Raw genomic sequence first — 21,945 nt, forward strand, 5'->3', positions numbered from 1 at the left:
TGTTGAGGTGTTTGAAAAGGGCATTTTTAGAATTAGCCTTTTGCATCTCGTATACATGTTCGTAAATTCTCCTTTTGAGTGTGCGTTCAGTTTTGCCCACATAGAATGCGGGGCACACCAAACAGACAGCCAAATACACTACCCCCTGTGCATTACAATTAGAATACCTAATAGATCGAATATATTTGTTTCTAGCTGATAGAAAAAATACGTCACTGTGTAAGATGTATTGACACTGATTACAAGAACCGCATCTATATATGCCCGGTCTTTTGTTAGATTTATAACGTGTCTGAGATCAATGTTCTAACAAATTCTTCATATTTCTACCCCGTTTGAAAACTATACCCACATTCTTGTTTTTAGGTTTTTCCAAATCAGTAATTTCTCTGAAGTTTTCCCATTCATTCTTGATGATATTTCTAAGACTTCCTGAATTTACACTATATTCAGTTATGAAGGCCTACCTCCCATGACAGCTACAGATATGGTGAAGGACACAGACATATGCAAGTAACTGTGTCAATGCACTCAAACACCACAGAGCGCACACAGACTACCTACATAGAGGTTACCACTGCTGGATATACATAGTTCGGTCACACCCATGAAAGTTGTCTCCCAACCATGGTAACACCTCCAACATCCACAACACAAATTACCTACATCTGTCATCCTTGTCACTGTAGCATAGAGCACATGGTGGAGGTATGGGACCCTACCCACAGATATGACATATCCTGTAGTAGACCACACAGAATTAAGAAGCAAGCCTCCCCATGAGTAGATGTCAGACATACCCCTGCTGAATGTTATGCTGATAGGTAATATGCCATATGAGTCACCCTGTGTAACTGTTTGTAAGGAGCAGGTACGATCATAACATGTGTCACAAGGGGCAGGATAGCATAACAGTATGCTGCTGTAGGCCCAGGGCCAAAAGGACACTACCTACCTAGGACGCAATGCACACTCATTAACACATTGCAAATGGAATATGTGAGGTGGAATGAGTGTGCTAGTGACTGGGTGCATGTTGTGTACTGGTGTGATTGCTCACCATGACTGTCTGTCTGTCATGGTAGTGTGTGTCCATGGTGTGAGGCCAGAGACAGGTGTGTGGGGTATTGCGATCAACACATACTACATTGCCATATGTTGTGCTGTGTTACCCTGTATGTCACTGTGGTGTAGGTAGGGTTATGGCAAGTAAGAGTAGTGTGCAGTACCAGTGAAATATGTAACGTGCATTGTGTGCAGTGCATGGGCTGATAATGTTCCCCATACAGTACCGTGATTCAAACCCCCAGTGTGGGGTCATGTATTGTACCTGAAACAGTGCGTTGACTGCTGCAGTATACTAGTCTGTTGTATGGAGTGTGCCAGGTACTGTTGGACAGTTGTCAGATGAGCACTGATATCTCATCATGTACATGTGTATCCCCCAATAGACAGACAGATGCTATATATGGTGCCTAAGTTATATCACTGCAGTCAAGTATAATGTGTATTATGTGTGCTATAGTCTGCTGACAGATATTGCTGACATATTTCCCTTCTCCTTTTCAGGGACATGGTTCACCAGCAGAACCCAGTATACTCCGCTGCAGAAGAGGAGGAGGTACACCAGAGCCTGGTGTGGGATTTCGCTGTACTCTTTTCCTGCACCAGCCAGAACCAGCAGCAGAGGGCTGCACTGTGGCAAGAACTGGTCCATCAGGTAAATGACATAGGCACACATAACCGGACATATGAGCAGGTACGCCATCACTGCAGTGATTTAATTAGAAATGTCTGTCAGCATGCGTCAGTTATCCACAGGCAGCAGCTTTCCACAGGTGGTGGGGTGGCTAGACATCCCCCCCTCACCAGACTGGAGGGACTACTCCTTAGTGTTGTGGCTCCAGCACAGCAGCAACAACAACAGCATACATGTGTAATGATGGAGGCTGGAGCCACACAGCAGCAGTACACAGAGTGTGCAGGTAACATGCCATGTGTATGGTGACCATTCTGTACACTGTTAGGTTATGCATGTGTGGGGTGTGTCCTCGATTTGTAGCTGTTATCTTGGTAATTATTGCGCATTAGTGATAACCTCATTATCTGCAGTACACCTGTGGAAGCTAACTGTTGCACTACTGAACTGTAACATGCCCACAGTATCAATGGCACAGTTGTGCCCACTGACGATGAATGTCTCTTTTCTGCAGGTTCCTCTGGTGTAACAGCAAGGCAGCCTATCCATGCTGGTGAGTGTGTAATACCATTACCTTCACTACTCTGTATACTAATAGTAATAATAGGCTGAAGCAGTAGTGCAATGTGTTTGATTGCAGGTGTGTTTGTGTCTGTGGGTTGATATCTCATATACTGAGGTGTGTGCATGTGTGCATGTGCCCATGTGTGCATGTGTGCATGTGTGCATGTGTGCATGTGATCATGTGCCCATGTGCCCATGTGTGCATGTGTGCATGTGCCCATGTGTGCATGTGTCCATGTGTGCATGTGTGCATGTGTGCATCAGTGGTGGCATTGTGTACACATTGTAAACTGTATTTCCTGTCTTACTCCAACAGGTTCTGGTGCTGCTCTGGTGTCATGCAGCAGGGAACCTGAATCAGCTGCTGTGGATAGTGATGATGATACCTGTGTAATGGCACAGGTAGGTGTGCCAGGGTCCGTCATTGGTCAGCCAATTGACACTACACAGCTGTCGACCCCATCTATGTGCACAGTCATCCTGCCAATACATCCTTTGTCACCAATGTCCCTAGGTGATGGACAGGATACAGTGGGCATTGACCAGGGTAATGTGGTACCGGTGGCAAATGCATCCTCACACTGCAGCCATGGCCAGGGCCCTGACATGGTACCACACAGGCAGACGTCCATGGGTTCTCGTGGGAGCATCCGTGGGTGTACCGCCCCTGTTAGACGTGCCCACAGAGGTCTTTCAACCCCAGCTATGTTCTGGGTTGTAATGCAGGCACAGTCACGTATGGAACGGTACACCAGACAGGGTCTGAGGGAGCTGACAGCATGTCGCACAGCAATGAGTGACAGTATGCGTGATGTTGCGGCTGCCATCCGCAACTTCACCGAGGTCATTGACAGACGTTGGGGGGACACATTAGATCTGTTCCACAACTATATGTCCATGAGCCAGGGCAATGGTGGACGGTTGAGGAGTCGACGTGGCCATATGCCAGCAACAGCAGCAGCTGGCAGCCGTCGCGGATGACAACAGGGCCGCGGTCGCTCACATAGTGCCAGCAGCAGCCCCAGCAATGCTGGGTCTGTGCTGTCATCGGACCGCCCCAGGAGACCACGTGCACGTGGTGCTGGACAGTCCCAACAGGGACCTGTCTCCAGTCAATGAACACCTGCTTCTGATGACAGTACCCAGTCTGGATTGGTACCTGATACGGTCCGTAGCACCCCTGCCAGGCACAGGTACCGTGTCCTTGGCCACAGACAGTGATCTGTATGTCCTGGCAGGTACAGTCTGCGGCTGTCCACAAACACCTGTATATGGCAGCCATGAGGTGGGACTGTGTGCATTCATACACACATGCAAAGTGATAACACCTAGGGCTACCGCATACACGCACACACTGCATCAAAATTGCCCCATCTTGTACTGCTGTCCCTCACCAACACACACAGACATGTCAATCGGTTGTATCACTGGCAGACTCAGGCATACCAGGTACACACCCTGTGCATATGATGAAACTGTGCCACCTCCTGCAATCTGTAAGATCGGTGCAGGAACAGGTTAACATGGTGCTGATGCACAGGGTGACTACATAGACGTATTGTAATAGTATGTTGTTGACAACAGTACAGTGTAATTATAGCATTGTGGGTATATACCAACATGCCTGATGCAGTTACAGTATGAATGTCATTGTATTGTTTTGTACACCCATACCAATTACCACAGTGCTCTGTCTGCACATCTTTGCATACTGGTGGTGAGGCTGTGAAGGGATGGCCACCTACATAGGTAGCACAGGGGATACAACAATGTACATATTGATACTCAATGATGGCCATGTCAACTGCGAGTTGCATGCTGTCCACACATGACTGTGTAATGCAGATGTTTCAGGATGTTGATATCTGTGCAGTATTAACAGCAGGTTCAGGGCTCACAAGAGCACTCTAGCACTACAAGGTCACACCTCATACCATGCATAACAGCATCAAAACACAGAACTAACTATGACAAGAGGGAGAGTGTCCATACATGTCAAGGATACTGTGGTGCCAGGACAGGTAGCATACATCATACTATGTCTGGAACTGCTGAGTGAGGGCTCAGTGTCTGTTATTTGAGATGTGTATTATTACAGGTATGAGCACTTGGGTATCAGGCCAGTTATTCAACATTACGAAGGTACGTGGTTTATACACTTGTGGGGGTTGCGGCTGGACCCAGCCCATCTGACCTGGGAAAGTCTGGGTACTGGCTTAGAGTGCCTGCATATATGCACTGTTACATACTGGAAGTCATACACCTTGTTTGTTGTAGCATAGTCTACATACAGGCCTGCTGACTGTAGCTTTGTTTGTATGCATGTTTGCCTGTTATGTTCCTGAAACACTGATTCCACCTGCGGTGCAGATATACAGTGCCTCTGTGGATCCCTAGTGACATCTGTTTTGCTTACTGTACTGATGTCCATGTGTCACTTGACAGAATGTCACTGTTTGACCTGTTTGCATGTAGCTTGCCTGTAACACATTGCATATGATGTACTTCACATTTGCTCAAGACAGCATTCATATATGCCAGCACTAACAATTCAGGAGCACTACACTCTCACATAGTCACCTTGAGTACCTTGTTCCGCATTGGCCCTATGTGTCGTTACTTAGTGTGGGAGTCACAATGCTATGGTAGCACGTGCAAAGGTCACCTGTTGATCTACTCTCAGGTCCAGTTGGTGAATCTGTGAGTCATGTGGCAATGTTATAGCTGCCTCAGGTCCACAGACAACCCTCTTCTCTTCCCATACATGTACAACACATGTGAGAGATGCAACCACATAGCCAAACTGGGGGCTAAGCTCTGTTTACACAGCACTGGCATTCCCTGTCAGGTGGAGTGGGATACTACAGTGAATACAGTACCAGTCTCCCATAGACCTGCCATGACCCCAATCCAAACACAGACACACACAGGTACATTATTGGGCTCTCAGAATAGCATCCTGCCTGAGCAGCTGACACCTGCAAAGCAGACACACAAGCAAGCATTACGCCAGAGCAGAGCACATGCGACACATAGCTCACAAAGCCTGTGTGCCTAACAGTGTCAGGCCATACGGCTAAACAACACACCTGCTACGGTTGTATGAGGTACCTCTATTGACACGTACACGGTGATCCTGCTCCCAGGCTGAACAAGGTGGCGGTCACGCTGAGCTGCCCATCGGGCACTATGATCCACCACATAACACAAGCAAAGCAGTCACTCCAAGGCATGTAGCAGTATGATTCAGTCATTGTCTGTGCCAGTGTGTATGACCTCTGACACACCTCCCTGGACTACATGTTAGGGGACATGGAGGGGCTCTCTGAGGTTGTGGCACAGGCTGGTATGACCCTGGCTTTGGGTAGCATCTCACCCTCACCATGAATGCTGCCACAATATGTAGACAGGATCATCAGTTTCTGCACTTAACGTATCTTTCAGTGACATCCAATGGGGATCCAATGCCTGTCAGTGTGTGATTACATGCTGGACATGCCACATTGCTTTGCTTGGGACATCTTGCACCTGTCACCCATGGGCCATTGTATATTGACAGAGGCTGTTGCTACACACATACTGCCTTTGTATGCAAGGCTGACATTACATAGCCACCTATACAGGTAGCACACAGGATCGGACACTAATAGCAATGCTACTCAACAGTAGCAGTGTAAACCTCAAGATGCATGTGGTGGAAACTGTCCTTAGCATGGGGTAAAGCAATATCCGTGCAGTAACAGACTCCTGGTACAAGGCTCCCAGGTGCACACCATCAGTGCCAGGTCATTCCTGATACCATGCTTGTCATCCCCTACACATGCTCCAAAACAGAACAGGGGGGATGTATCCAAAGGCACCTCAGATACACACACCCCCAGGTTGGTGGCACTGCACAAAGCATCAGAGCCTCTCCATGTGCAACACACAGTGGGTTAGACTGCCTTCAGGTTCATAGCCTGGTACACACCACACTCCCATACCTAGGAAACTCACTCGGCCTTCCTGACAACACTGGGAATATGACGGTCTCTACACACACCATTATATGGTTGTACTGCAACTACCCAAACATACAGTGTGAACATTATTCTAGCAGCAAGACCCTATCTGAAGGTGTCTTATCATTCATTCCCTGCATTGCTATGGAACAACGTGTTACCACTCCCACAAGTGGTGACAACATGCTGCACCTGTTCATCACCAACATGTGGACTATATGCTCCAGACCAATCATGTATCCCTCGCTGGTGGGATGACACCATCTACAACCCACACTGTATAGTCACATACCACATGCAGCCCCTTCACAGAACACCCCAGTCATACAGTTGTCTGATGCATATTCCATGTATTCACATGAGGCAGGCTTCGGACATGGGAACTCTTGCAGTTCACAGGTACATATGTGTAGGTGGCACACACATACATCACGTGTGCATTGACATTACTGATATAATGTATGTCGTGCAATATTGGGAACAACACCGCACACACATGGACAAACTGTGTGACAAAATTACACATGGCATTTGTAGGATACAAACCCCTCCCTAACTATGTTAGATCACTTGTGAGAATCACATTAGCAGAGCATGCTATTTGCATTATGGGGGGATTGCTTTCTCCTGCTGTACTTATAGGGTGCTGACATCATCAGTGTTTAGACAGTGGAATATGCAGCATGTTTTGTGTAGTAAAAGTTGCCAAAAGGGGCATTTTTCACACACATGGAATTGCACACACTACTTCCCCACACAGTCACACACACACTGGGAACTTACCTGGATTCAAACTCCTACCTAGCTATATTATGACACTAGTGAGAAACACATTAGCAGAGTGCGCTATTTGCATTATTAGGGGAACTGCTTTCTCCTGCTGTACTTATAGGGTGCTGACGTCATCAGTGTTTAGACAGTGGAATATGCAGCATGTTTTGTGTAGTACTAGTTGCCAAAAGGGACATTTCGCATACACATGGAATTGTACACACTATTCCCCCATACACAGTCACACACACACTGGGCTCTTGTAGGATTCAAACCCCTATCTAACTATGTTATGACACTAGTGAGAGATGCATTAGCAGACTGCACTATTTGCATTACTGGGGGGATTGCTTTCTCCTGCTGTACTTATAGGGTGCTGACATCATCAGTGTTTAGACAGTGGAATATGCAGCATGTTTTGTGTAGTACTAGTTGCCAAAAGGGACATTTTTCATACACATGGAATTGCACACACTATTCCTCCATACATAGTCACACACACACTGGACACTTGCAGAATTCAAACCCCTACCTAACTATTTTATGACACTAGTGAGAGACGGATTAGCAGAGTGTGCTATTTGCATTACTAGGGGGATTGTTTTCTCCTGCTGTACTTATAGGGTGCTGACATCATCAGTGTTTAGACAGTGGAATATGCAGCATGTTTTGTGTAGTAGTAGTTGCCAAAAGGGACATTTCTCTTACACATGGAATTGCACACACTACCCCCCCCCCATACACAGTCACACACACACTGGGCACTTGCAGGATTCAAACCCCTACCTAGCTATGTTATGATACTTATTAAAAACACAGTAGCGGAGTGCGCTATTCACATTACTGGGTATAATTTCTGCTCCTGACATATGTATAGTGGGCTGACATCATTATGGATGAAGAGGTATGTACATCTGTTACTATCCATCAGTATGGGGGAGAGCATATCTATGCATTAACTTTGCACAGGCACAGTGGCCTACTGTACTGTGGAGGCAGACACCAAATACACTGTGGATAGCCTTCTGTATTCCCTAGGGACAACGGTCAGGTATTGCACTCTATGGCCATATGTTTACCTGTCAGATGCATGTATCTTTTGCTCATATACTGTTTGTGGGTCTTTATTGCCATAGCCTTCCCTGTCTCTATAAACAAAGTGTGTACTGTGGGAGATGTTTGCATATGAGTGGGATCCAGTACTTTACTTATGTCTCTGTTGTAACTTCACTGTGTGCACTGGGCAGATGTCTGTATTGTGGGAGGTTCCTGTGTTAACACATAGAAATGCCAGATATGTGTGTGCAACTGCTGAACTGTGACATGGCCTAAGTGTGTGAGCATGCCCAGTTCACAGTCTGTATGGCTTCTTGACTGCCACATCTCATTTATCTAAGTGTGCGAGCATGCCCAGTGTGACCTTTCCTTATGTTTGGATCTGTGGACCACCACATTTCTGTTTGTGTGGACGCTATCTATATATCACATGTACAGTTGAGTGTTGGACATCAGGTTGTGTTCTTACTGCCCAACTGCTGTGTGTCTGAACCTAACAGGCATTATGCTGTGCCTGCAGGGTCACCATGGGATAGTTTGCATACAGTTGTCATCATCCTTTCCTGCTGACCAAACTGTTGTATTGTTGTATAGTGTACTGGTGCACAACTTTCACTGTTGTGGTATATACCAAACAAGGGAGGTCCCAGGACCGAGCCTTGTGGGATGCCAGTTGTATCTGGTTTGTAGTCTGACATGGTTGCAGCATTTCTGACCATGTCAGTTCTGTCCTTGGGCTGGTTTGCAACCCCCCTACTGACATAGGGGTTTATATTTAAGCTGGTGAGCTTATCTATAATGAACACGTGGGGTATTGTATGGAAGCCTTTTGCAAGGTCCAGCTAGGCTGTGTGGACCACATTCTCCTCATCAATGGCCTTAATGACTGTTTCAAATGAGTCAAACATGTTTAAGGGGCAGGATCTACACTTAAGAAAGCCACAATGGGTAGGGTCCAGTGTCAGTAGGTCCCCAATATCTTTATGTCTGAGGTACATGCTGATCCTTTCCATAGATTTGCAGACCAAGCTTGTCAGCATTCTGGGGTGGTAGTTTGCAGTACCCATTCAGGCAACACCTTTGTGGAGAAGGACCACTGTTGTTGTACACTGCTCTTTGGGTACATATCCTGTGGTAAGGCTGACATTGAGCAGTAGTGTTATATGGCGTTCCATTCTTCTTGGAGTCCATGTTGGACTCTGCCCAGGACACCATCTCGTTCCATTGATGCTGTGTGTTTTGCTTTGTAGATGCTGGCTGTTACCTCAGCATCTGCAATGTCAGGGGGCCAGCACTCTGCTGGGATAGATATTTGGCATTTGGGGGGGGGTGGAGTTTGCACTGAACCTGTCAGGTTGGATGTTGGCAATGTGTGTGTGTTTGTTATATTGTTGGTATTATTTGAGTGATTCAGAGCATATCTGTGAATTCCCAGCAAGGTTCCTACCATCAGTTAAGAAAGCCTTGTGATTATCCTTAGTGTCCTGTACAATTTGTATCTTCATAGGTTCATATGTTCATACTAGGCTATCTGCCCTAGGGCATTTATAAGCCTGGCCAGAGTGTGTGTGGTTTTCGCCACCCCTTGCTATGTGAATATTATGGTCATTTAGGATTTACTTTACTGTGCCTCTGTCTAGACGTGACACAGTGAAGACCCCCAGTGTACATCTACAATCACCCATCCACTTGGCAAGATTCCTGTTGCAGAGAGTCAGTGAGGGGCTCTGCCTAACATGGAGTGGGATTCCGTTCCGGGGTGTAGGGAGCCTCTGGGTTATGTATCTGTCCCTCCAGCACATCCTATTTCATTATGTGTTGAGGTTGACATCTCTCGCTCTCACAACTCTGATGGATTTGGGTTTTCTGGGGTGGAGCATGTCCATTAATCCTGTGTTGGACATGGCCTTGTACAACAGGCATACAACGCCTCTGCATAGGCAGTATGTGACTGCATACAGCTGGGGTGTCTACAGCTAGGCAGCATATGACATATATTTGAGACCCTTTATCCTCTTGGTGAGGTACCTTTGAGGTCTTTCTAACTGCTGCAGGTGTCGGGTGAGGTACATCCCAAATGAGGCATTGTACTAAATTATGGGCCTGATAAGAGAACAGTATAGGGGCACAATGACCTCTGTTGACATAGATGTGATTCCTTTCATGATAAGGTGGCCAATATAGAAGGTCTTCCTAGCCACGTTGGCAATGTGAGTGTCACATGACAGGTTACTGTCCACTTGTGTCCCTAGGTCCCTGATTACTCCTTCCATAAGTAATGGATTACCACCTATGCGGTTATTTGTGAGTACCTTGTTTGGTATTTGGTGAGACATTCATACTGTCCAGTGTCATCAGGAAGGCTGAGTGGGGCTCCTGTGTGTGAGAGTGTAGTCTGTAGCATGCTACAGACTGTACAGCAGTTTTGCCTATGGCTAGTTGCACATGGGTGGTCTCCGATGCTTCGTGCATTGTCAGTTACCTGGACGTGTGGGTATCTTTGCTGAATATGGATACTCCCCCTCCTTTTATGGTTTGCTCCAGGTTTTGGGGCCAAGACGCATAATATGAGGTATAACCTGGTAGTGCTGGTGTGCTCTCAGGAGCCTTGCTGCAGGTTTCTGTCACTGCACAGACATCGATGTTCTCCATACTGGGGAGGGCCTCGGGAGCATGCATCTTGAGGTTTAGACGTCTGGCATTGGGCAGCATTACCCTTATGTTTCTTTCCACTTATGTTTTCTAGGGAGGTGGGTTAGTCTTTTCAGCCTTGCCTACAAAAGGCTCTATGGAGGTGGCAAGAGCCTTAGCCAATATCCAGAAGCCCAGGGGTGACAGGTGCAAGCCATCCCTGGCAAAGCAGCATGGCTTGTCAAGCATGACATCCCACGTGGACAGACATTGGATCCCCTTGGAATGACACTAGTAATTGTGCCACTTGTTAGAACTAATCATTCTGTGTTTGTACTGTGGCATCATTCTTGGTGAAGGCAGGATGCTGCCCAAGGTCAGAGTCATACCGGCCTGGCCTACATAATCGGAGAGCTCATCTATGCCTCTTTTCATGTAGTCCGGGGAGGTACGTCTCAGGTCATTCACACCAGCACGGACAATGACTGCATCATATTTGTACTTGCTTTGGGGTGACCTGCATGCTTGTGTTATGTGGCGTATTGTAGCAGCCTACAGGCAGCTTACTGTACCCTTTCCCTTGTTCAGTCTGGTGAGCGGGTCAGCAGTGTATCTGACTATGGAGTCACCTATTACAACTGTATCAGGCATGTTGTTTCTCCTTCTGGCCTGTGACTGTTTGGCACACCAGCTTTGTGTACTATGTGTTGTATGTGCTATGTTTGGAGGTAGTGGTTGCTTGGGTGTCTGCTTTGGAGGCCTTTGTTGATGTGGTGTGTTTGTAATTAGAGCTTCCAGGAATGTTTTCTGTGTTTATGTCTTTGGTTTGCAGTTGTGATAGGTCTATGTGAGACTGGGTTTGTGGTGTGTGTGGTTACCTTCTCCTCCTGACTAGTTTTGACAGTACTGAGTTGAGAGAGCTCAGCCTCCGGTTTGGATAAATGGTTGCATCTCTCACATATATTTGTATTTCTTGGGGGGAGGAGAGGGTTGTCTGTGTACATGGGGCAGGTGTAATATTGCCTCAAGATTCACAGATTCAACTTGATGTAGCTGGCCTTAGTGGATTGCATGAGTGGACATATTTTATTGCCATAATACTGATTAGAGATTACTTCCCTTTTTAGGTTTGCTCTGTGATGTAGTAGCTTCATCATTCTCTTGCATGGTTTGGTAATGGCTGGGGTCCACCATGCCAGATGCCTGCGTGTATGGCATTGTGTCTTGTTTTTATTTGGGATTGCATAATCCATGCATTCCTGGCAGTGTTCATGGAATGCATGTATAATGGGTTCTGAGGTGTGGCCCATATTTTGCACAGGCACAGGGCCTTTACTGGATTCCACATCAGTTTGGAGGAGTGCAACATTTGCTTTACACATGTTTTTCACTGTGGTGTTCTGGCCAGGGACTGTGGTCAGGATGTGTATATCCAGTGTGATTACACTATGGTCTAATCTTACCATTGAGGGATACACTTCTCTTCTTGCCATACAGTACGCCATGTTGCTGATTATCACATCCAGTATGCTTACCCCTCTTGTGGGAGTGGTACGATGTTCCTGAGCATTTTGGTTTATGGATTCTAGGAACCTTTGTCCTAGGGTGTTGGAGCTAGAATAATGCTCCCAGTCTATGTTTGGGTATTTTCAGTCACCCAATATAATGTGGTTTGGAGAGCTTGATATATTCATGTATTCCAACATAGGCCAAGTGCAGTTCCTGGTGTTAGGATGGTAGTATGTAGCAGGCTATAAACTGGGAGGCAGTTTTAGCCACTGTTAGTTGACCATGGCTAGTCCATGCTGCTTCCTGTTATGGTACCAACATGGGGGTGTGGTTATCCTTGACAATTATTGCTAGTCACCCTCCTTTTGTAGCTTGTTCCATGTTTTGGGGCTGTAAAGCACAGTATGAGGTGTAACCTGGTAGTGTTAGGGTGCTGTTGTGAGCCTTGACCCAGTTTTCTGTTACAGAACAGATATCAACATCCTCCATGCTGAGGGGAGTTTAGACTGCATGCATCTTGCTGTTTAGACTTCTGGCATTGGGTAGCATTACATCTAGGTTCTTATCCCTTGTGATACCTATGGAGGTGGGTTTGTGTTTTGAGCCTTACCTATTCAAGGCACGCTGGGGGTAACAACAGCCTTTGCCAGTATCCATACAGCCAGGACTGATAGGTGCACCCCACCCCTAGCAGGTGGAGCATCATGTCGTTCTCAGCATGTCATCCCAGGCTGGCACGCTTTGGAAACCCTTTGACTAACAGCAATACTTCAGCCAATTATTGCAATTGATCATCTCATCTTCATATTGTGGCATCATGCTTGGTGAGGGTAGGATGTTAGTCAGGGTCATCAAGTTTTCATATACTACATGGTGTTACATTGCTTAATACATGGCAATCATGCCTCAGGTGGTGCTGCAGGGCTGCCTATGTTGGATGCACATACTACACTCCCTGTACATGTTTGAAAGCAGGTTGTGTCAACTTAGGCATCCTTTTTACTATATGTGTGAGTTGGAGAGAGGTATCATTTCCAGGGTCCCTACTGAGCCAGTGAATGTGCTATGCGTTGCCGCTTTGCCAAGGCCAAGGCATACTGGGCATGCCTCCTTCTGCCTACTGGGGCAGGCTCAGGTTGTTCCTCCTCTGAGTCACGCTCTGCCTGTGATTGTCTTGGCAATGGTGGGGGGCTGTTTGGCCCAGCCCTATACTGATCCTGCTGCAGCTGTTTTCGCAGAATCATATTATGTAGCATAGCACATATCATGACAATTTGCGTACATGTAGTTGGTGAGTACTGTAAGGCTCCACCAGATGTGTCCAGGCACCGGAACTGTGACTTGAGCAGCCCAAACACACGCTCGATTGCATTTCGTGTTTGTGCGTGTGCCTCATTATGGCGTTCCTGTTCAGGTGTGTGTGCATTTCTGATGGGTGTCATCAGCCACAGCTCCAGTGCATATTCAGCATCCCCTACTAAGTGACCATGTGGGATGTCCCCACTGGCAAATGTCTGGTACAGCTGCATCAGATGCCAGATATGGGAACCATGGTAGCTTCCAGGGCAGCCAGCACACACATTCATTATTATGCCCTGGGCATCACACACGACCTGGCAGTTGATGGAGGGGAAACCCTTGCAGTTAATTTAGGCCCTACCCCACTCACCAGCTGGTGCTTTGATGCGTATATGCGTGCAGTCTATTGCACCCACTACCTAAGGGTATTCCGCTATTTGCTGGAAGAGACACATATTGCTGGCCAATGCCTCACGGGAATTCGGGAAATATACATGATCTCCGACATGTGCTGACTTGGCATCCAGGAACTGGTACAGTACCCTGGATGCTGATGCCTGCGAGATCCCCATCATATCACCAGTTGGTCTCTGGAAGGTACCTGTTGCTAGTATTCTTAAGCCAACACATACCTTGGTTTCCACTTGGATGGATTCCCCTCTGTTGGTTCTGTGTGTGAGGAGTGGCCTGCACAGCTCAACAATTTGCTGCAGGAGGTCTCTGTCCTCTCTATAGTGCTCCACTATCTCCAGCTCATGTAGCCCCTGGTAGGTGACCCTGGGCCTGTACACTATTCTCCGTCTTCTCACTGTGGGTTGTCTGGCAGCATTTGCATTGTCACCACCCTCAGCAAGTCGCCTATGTCTCCTTATGACAGCTATGGCAACCCCTAGCATTTTTGGTCTGAGTGAAGCTTTTTCAGTGTTCACTTCTAATAGCTTACTCCTGTCTTGCAGTGTCTCTTGAGAGAATCATACTGCACTGCTGTTTGCAGACTTTTAAGTGCTGGGCTGGGCTAGTATTCTGCCTGTGTAATTGCCTGCTTCTAATTGCTTTCACCTGCTAGCTCCAGCAGTATTCCCTGCTAGCTTCCTACTATTTCTGTTGCTTCCTTTTTCCTTTCTGTTTCCTCAGGGGGGAGCAACGCGCATACCAGCGGAAACATGCTCATAGTGGCTTACACGTGTGCACACATGCTTACACAGTTTAGAATCTACTTATTCGGGTTAAAATGCATGCACACCAGCGCAAACAGTCTTACAAGTCTGCCTACAGGCTCCCACATGCTCAGTCTACCTTACACGCGCGCACACTGCCCTACTCGCACCTCCTGGCGCGCACCCGTGTGCATGCACGCCCAGCAAGAAACATTAGTGTTGGCAACAGTGTACACCTTCCATTTCTTGACTTTCCCATGCTTATCTTGTGGCACTCCTCTTTCCATGACATGTGTCTGACATCTGTCACGTAACACTGACCTCCAATGAACTGCATTTCTTTCTGCCATTCCCCCCTGTGATGTCACTTAACTCCTACTCTGTTCCTCCCCCTTATGTAACTCTTACACTACTCGGAATGTGCTCATTTGCTATGTGACAGTGGGATTCAGTATCCTAACACTCATTTACATAGGATTGCCTACTAATGCTTAGTTACATGTCTTAGACCCAGCTTCCCCCCTTAGCAACCACTAAATGGTGGCCATGTTGTTTTTGGTCTGCTGTTCCCTGCATTGTATATCCATGCATTGCATAAAACCCACATTTGTGGGTTTATAACCTTACTTTTTATGTTTTATGTAGCGCAGCCCGTTTGCGCGGGGCTGCGCTGCATTTAAACTCGGCGATCGCCAGAAAAAAAAAATTCTCATTTTTGCATCAAGGTACCTTGCCAATGGCCACATATCTGGCCATTGGTATGCTGCCTGACACATATGCACCCTTTATTTGGAGCTGACATGGCTCCATTGTGTTATTTGCAGAAACGTACTCAGTTGTCAACTGAGTACATTTCTGCAGCTAACACGACTCTTACACAGGCTGGTTTGAGCTTCGTGGATTGCTAATCTACCTCATTTGCATGCCTTTCGGCTGCAAGTGGGGTGATTAGCATATCCATGCCCTGCCCGTGTAAGAGTCATTTTAGCTTTCTCTTACACGGGATTTCGGGCTGTTCCTGGATCGCGATGGCTGCATGGAGTCTTACACGGCTCTTAGACTCCGTGCAAGCCATCGTGAATCCTGCCCATTATAATTTTGATTTAAAAGTTGAAAAAGAAGAATAGAGGAAATGATGTTAAGAAAAAAACTGAAGTTATAAAATGTAGCAATTTAAAGATTTGGAATAATAATTTCTGAACATATACCTGAGGTATATAAAAGATTGAAATAGATTATTTTAATACATCACAAGGTTAATATATAATTAAAAGAGGCACATTTTTAACATGTTTTTCAGATCTCTTAGCCACGTGGATAGGGATACAGGAAAATAAGGTATATAGCAGATTGGGAAAAGGAATAAAAATAATATATACAAAATGATGGGATGAAAATGGAAAGAAAATAATTACATGAGTATGGAGAGATTACATTTCCACTGGAGTGTGTTATGAATCTGGTTAAAGTGGTAGACACCTTTTAAAGAAACCTATAAAAATGATTTTTAGATTGGCAATCAGATATAAGAAAAAAAAATACAAAACAATGCATATAGATGTTTTAAAGAATTAGGAAAGGAATTATAGAGAATATTATGTGATAGAACAGAAAATATATGACAAGAATCAAGAGAAAATTAAATAATTATTTTTGAAGCAAATATATCACTTACAAGTAAAAGATAAGAGGTATCAGATTGTCTGAGTAGCATATTTAAAGAGAATTCTAGTATAATGAGAGAAATGAAAGATAATAGAGGAGAGATAAGAAGGACTCTGGAACAAATTATGAATATTTTAATAAATTATGTAAAGAAAATGTTTCAAGATAGAAAGTACAAAAAAGAATCTCATGTTAAAAAATTAATAGAAGAAAATAAAGAATTGGAAAACTGGATTTCCTTATATGACTTAGATACGGTACTTGGACAAGTTTATTTACAGTCATTTTCAGGAAGAGATGGAATAGGATCCCAGTTTTCTAAAAAAAATGATGGATTGGAAGAAAAAACATTTCTTAAAAGTTATGAATAAATCGTTAAATAAAGGTTTTATATATAAAGACCTACGTAGTGGTATACTTAAATTTGTATGGAAAAATGAAGATAAAAATAAAATTGAAAAAATTACATCCTATAAATTTGAATAATGAAGATTATAAGATTTTTATGAAAATAATTCAGATGAGAATGGAAAGTAAAATCAAACATATTATAGAAGATAGTATATATAGCTTAAAGGGAAAAGGATGCCATGAATTATTAATAGTAAGTGGATGATATTATAAACAGGACTAATGAGACCAAGATTATGGTAGGAGACTTAAATAAAGTATTTGTTACAGTACAACATTAACTTTTGTATACAATTATGGAATAATATTTGAGAATATTAAGAATGTATGTTGTTCTGCATATGACAAAAATAAAGTTAGAGTTTTAGTGAATGGATGGTTAAGCAAAGAAATGGAAAAAGTAAAGGACTAGGTGATATTGAAAATATAGGAGGATTATTTTTTCAATGAAAAAAATCTGTGTTAGGAATAAGATTCGGGGTTGTAATGTAAATGAGCAATAATGGAATAAGATAGGTAAAATAAAGGAGCTTTGTTGTTTTTAGAAAACATACACATTATCATTTAATAAAAATGTTTATTTGATCAATTCAGTTACAGTGGGAAAAACTGTATATTTAGATAGCATCTATATGTTGTCAATAATCTTTGAAAAAGAAATACTACAAGTGATTTTTTTCTTTCATATGAAGTTCAAGATTGAATCCAGTAAAGAGAGGAGGCTTATATATTGATAAGTAAGACTGATGTTTAGGTTTAATAAACTCATTGTTTATGCTGCTTCTTTGAATTTGCATAAAGTTTTGCTTTGGATGAATAATAAAAATGAAAAGTTAGTAGTAAATTTACTAAAGTACAAATATGAGTGACATTGAGATATGTTAAAAATTAAAAAAAGAGGAAAAGAATGTTTAAATGAAGAAATAAGACATCAGAAAAAAATTCTTATGGAAAATAAAAATTTATGAAATATAAAATGAGAGGCAAGTATGGTATAAAAATATCATGTTGCAATGTTATTATGTTAATCCTTGGGCTGAGATAGCAAATGAAAATGTTAAAGCTATAAAAGTATGAAAAGCATGGTGTAATGCTCAAGTCGAATTTCAAGACTTTTATGGAAATTAGTGATGAATAAATTACCAGTAAAACAAAATATGTCATACAAAAAATCAGTGAAACAGTTATATATATTGTGGTAAAGAAGAGCCTTCAGGACATGTTTTCTTACAATGTATTAGTTACAAAATTGTTGGAAAAATTATGTGAATAAAAGTTCTTTGGAAATATAAAGGAATTAAATGAAATAAATATGGATATGATTATGCTAGTGATATTATAGCCATAAAAATAAGGAATATGTTAATACAATAGATACAAGATTATTTTACCTTATGCTGAGCCATTTGAAATGAAAGCATAAATGAAATAATGTTCAATGGTAAATGAAGGCTACCAGTAATTTTAAGAAAAAATAAATAGTGGTTGTAAAAAAAGGAGTGAGGGTCAAATAAAGATAATGAAGATGGGAGTTTAACATAATACCAAAAATTAAGATATTGATGATTTTATCACAATAATGGAAGGGAAGGGAAAACCGTGCACTGTATGCATTCTAAATATGTAAATAAGTAAGTTTCTAAATAGTACTGCAAATAATTTTTAAATAAATAACCCATACTCTTCCTGGTAGGTGTAGTGGGATCTTTTACATCCACCTGAGCTACCATTAACTCAAGCAGATGGGACCTCGGTTTCACATTTCATCCAACACATGGAACATTTAGTAGTGTAGCACTCTCCCTTATGCTGCACAACAACATCATCAATTTGAAAATTAATCCAATCACCTGGTGTGGGAATAAATTAAAAACTTCTGATCTTTCTGCACCAAAGGCAAGGATACTTCCTGTTGAAATAATCATCTTATTAGTCTACAAATATTGGACTGTTGTCTAACTATGTATAACTGTTACTGTTTTGAGGGCTATCCTTCACTTTTCATATCTCAGATTGGTATACATATTTTAATACAAAGTGTGGCACATGTTGCTATTTACCTAGATGATATCCCATATGTTGGAGATAACCAAGAGAAACTCAATACATATTGGAAAAGATGAGTAATGCAGATTTATATATCAAAAGAAAATGTAAATGTGTGCCTGTGTGTGTGTGTGTGTGTGTGTGTGTGTGTGTGTGTGTGTGTGTGTGTGTGTGTGTGTGTGTGTGTGTATGTATGCACCTCTCTGTTTTGGTGTGTTGAAGGTCTTAATAATTCATGATTGGGTGTGGGTATTACAGGATTGACCTATGGTTGGTGTGGCTTGGTCACAAGGGCTGTGTCTTTTTGCATGTGTCCTTTCCTGGAGATAATGGTTTATTAATATATTTCTTGTAAGATAGACTGTCTTCTTAAATTTAATAGTCATGTGATATTAATTAAGTAATATATAAGGTGTGTCCTGTATTCTATACATATGCACCTGATGAAGCTATTGTGAAAGCGTTTGTGCTGAATAAAGAGAGCTGCTCAACTACACTACAACTTCCTGGAGTATTTGATGGTTTATGAATATTGTGGAGCCAAACCTTTGCTGTTTATTTTCTTGATTTATGCTGCTACGTTTATATGCAAAGGTATCCAGTGCTTTGTAGGTACACTTTTGTTCATATATTTAGTGACTTTTCTTGTATGTACCACAAGCACTAGGAATATGGCTACTGGAGCTGAAATAGTTGAACTGGATTATACACCAACTGTAGATATGCAATGGACTGAAAAGAACGTAAATCTTTTTATTTCCAAAAGTAAGTGACTGTGAAAATCCATTACTTCAGAGAGATGTTCCAACCTTGACTGAAGAAAATCTGAATGTTGATGTGTTAGCTTTAAGAAGTGACTTGTTTACTTTGGAGAAAGATTTATGTAAGCTGAAAAGAGTACAACAAGAAAGATTCCATCTAGAAGCTAGTTTGTCTGAAAATATTGTGCCAAGGGGCCTAAGAATTTTAAAAATGCCAGCGCAAATTGATTGTGATGAGCAGCTATTAAGTGAATGGCAACAATTGAATCTTTCAACTAGCTTTAATTATATGAAATTACTCATAGCAGCAGCTCTAAGACAAGAAGCTATTGTGTTAGATGCTATTACAAATAAATATATTAGCATCTGTAAGTAATACAGCTCGACTGTCTTATCTAAACCATTGGTAAATACAATAGACAATGTTAATATATATGCAAGGAGATTATTACAAAACAAACTTAATAAATTACAAAGAGACCGCAAGGATTTTGTAGCCGGGAATATCTTTACTTGGCCACGTGATTTTGATAATAATACACGCACTACGCCAATAGATCTGCCGATTCAGGCAGACCTTGCTGTTAATGCCATGTTGCAACAAACAGAAAATGTAGCAGATGTACAACATACTTCCAACGAAGTAGATACTTTAAATCTGCTAATGCAAACAGCTGTTAATACAGGGGCATTGGAAGTAGCAAAAACTTTTGCTAATACAGTATTGGGAGCCAAGAAAAAGACATTTCTTACTAGAGTGGAAGTTCACAAAGTGCCTGGCAACATAGTAGTGAATGCAGCCGTGGAAGAAGAATTGAGTCATGATTTTTTAAAAGGCTGCAACCAGTTGGGGCTGCATTTTCCTCTCCCTATGAGGGACAGATCTGTGAGCAACAGGAGAGGGAGGCAGCAATCGAACCAGAGGAGGGGCAGAAGTACCACCGGGTACAAGAGGAAGATGAACGACAAACTGGACAATTCATATACGATCAAAAGAGTGTTTCAAAAAATGCGCCAAGTAAGCAACTAATTCATAATCTCTCTAGACACATTTTAACTGAATTTGAATATAGTGTCTTAGAGAAAGGTCTAACTTTTATACCTACAGTTGATATGCCTATAACTGATGCTATATTTGATGTTAAAAAATTTACACGTAATTTAACTTTAAAAATGATGTATGGAGAAACACAGACTTCAACCAATGTATTTAAAAGGCCAAGTACCTATATACCAAAACATAATGCCTTGGTCAATGCTTTTGAACAAATATGCATTTTTGATATATATATATATATATATATATATATATATATATATATATATATATATATATATATATATATATATAGCATATATAATCAGAAAAATATGAATAAAAAGCAGAATAAATGGTATAATTTAAGTAAAAATGAATTTTGTGCATTGCAAGCATTAGAAAATAATGAAGAATTAGTTATTATGCCAGCTGATAAAGGAGGCCAAATAGTAATTATGAATAAACTTGATTATGAGAAAGCTATGTTTGAAATGCTAAATGATATAAAATTTTATGAGATTATTACTCAAGCCCAAGTAGAGGTTGTGGTTGAATCTATATGTAATACTAGTAAGTATTTAGAAATGGCATGTTTGATTACTAGTGATTTAGCTTGGTATTTTTATACACATTATCCTACTGTACCCATTATACAGGGCAGACCGAAAATTCAGAAGCATCCTACTAAGCCCCCATTAAGACCAATAGTTGCAGGGCATAACTGGAGTACTGAGTCATTGTCGATTTATATAGAGAAGCATCTTAGGAAATTAGTTGATAAGTCACCAATAGTGTTGAGAGACACAGAACATTTTTTACATGAATTATATCAGTTTGAACAGGAATTTAATTATAGAGATCAATTCATGTTTGTTACATTAGATGTAAATTTATTATTTACAGTAATACCAAATAAACAGGTTTAGAATATGTAACAAAATTATTAAAACAGATGATGAATTTAGTGAAGGGAGATGTTAGTTATTAAAACATTACTTAATATTGTCCTCAACAACAATATTTTTTCCTTTAGTGATAAATTTTTAGGCAAAAACATGGAGTGGCTATGGGTAGTTTCCCGTTCTAATAGTTACGCAAAAGCTGTTATGTTAGTATGGGAAATGGACATATATTGAAATGCCCCTTTTAAATCATTTTTTTTTATTTTACAAAAGGTTTGTCAAAGACCTCTTTATTTTGTGGAAGGGCGTTACACAGTTGGAAGATTTTAAAATTAATAAATAATTTGAGTGATTTTTGAAATTTACTGTAAATGTATCTGAATTTATATAATTTTTTGATGTTTGTTGAGAAAGATGAAAATGGAAAATTTTTA

Source organism: Protopterus annectens, chromosome 7.part1 (assembly GCF_019279795.1).
Source record: "Protopterus annectens isolate FY-2018-M chromosome 7.part1, PAN1.0, whole genome shotgun sequence".
In the NCBI taxonomy this organism is placed as follows: Eukaryota; Metazoa; Chordata; order Ceratodontiformes; family Protopteridae; genus Protopterus; species Protopterus annectens.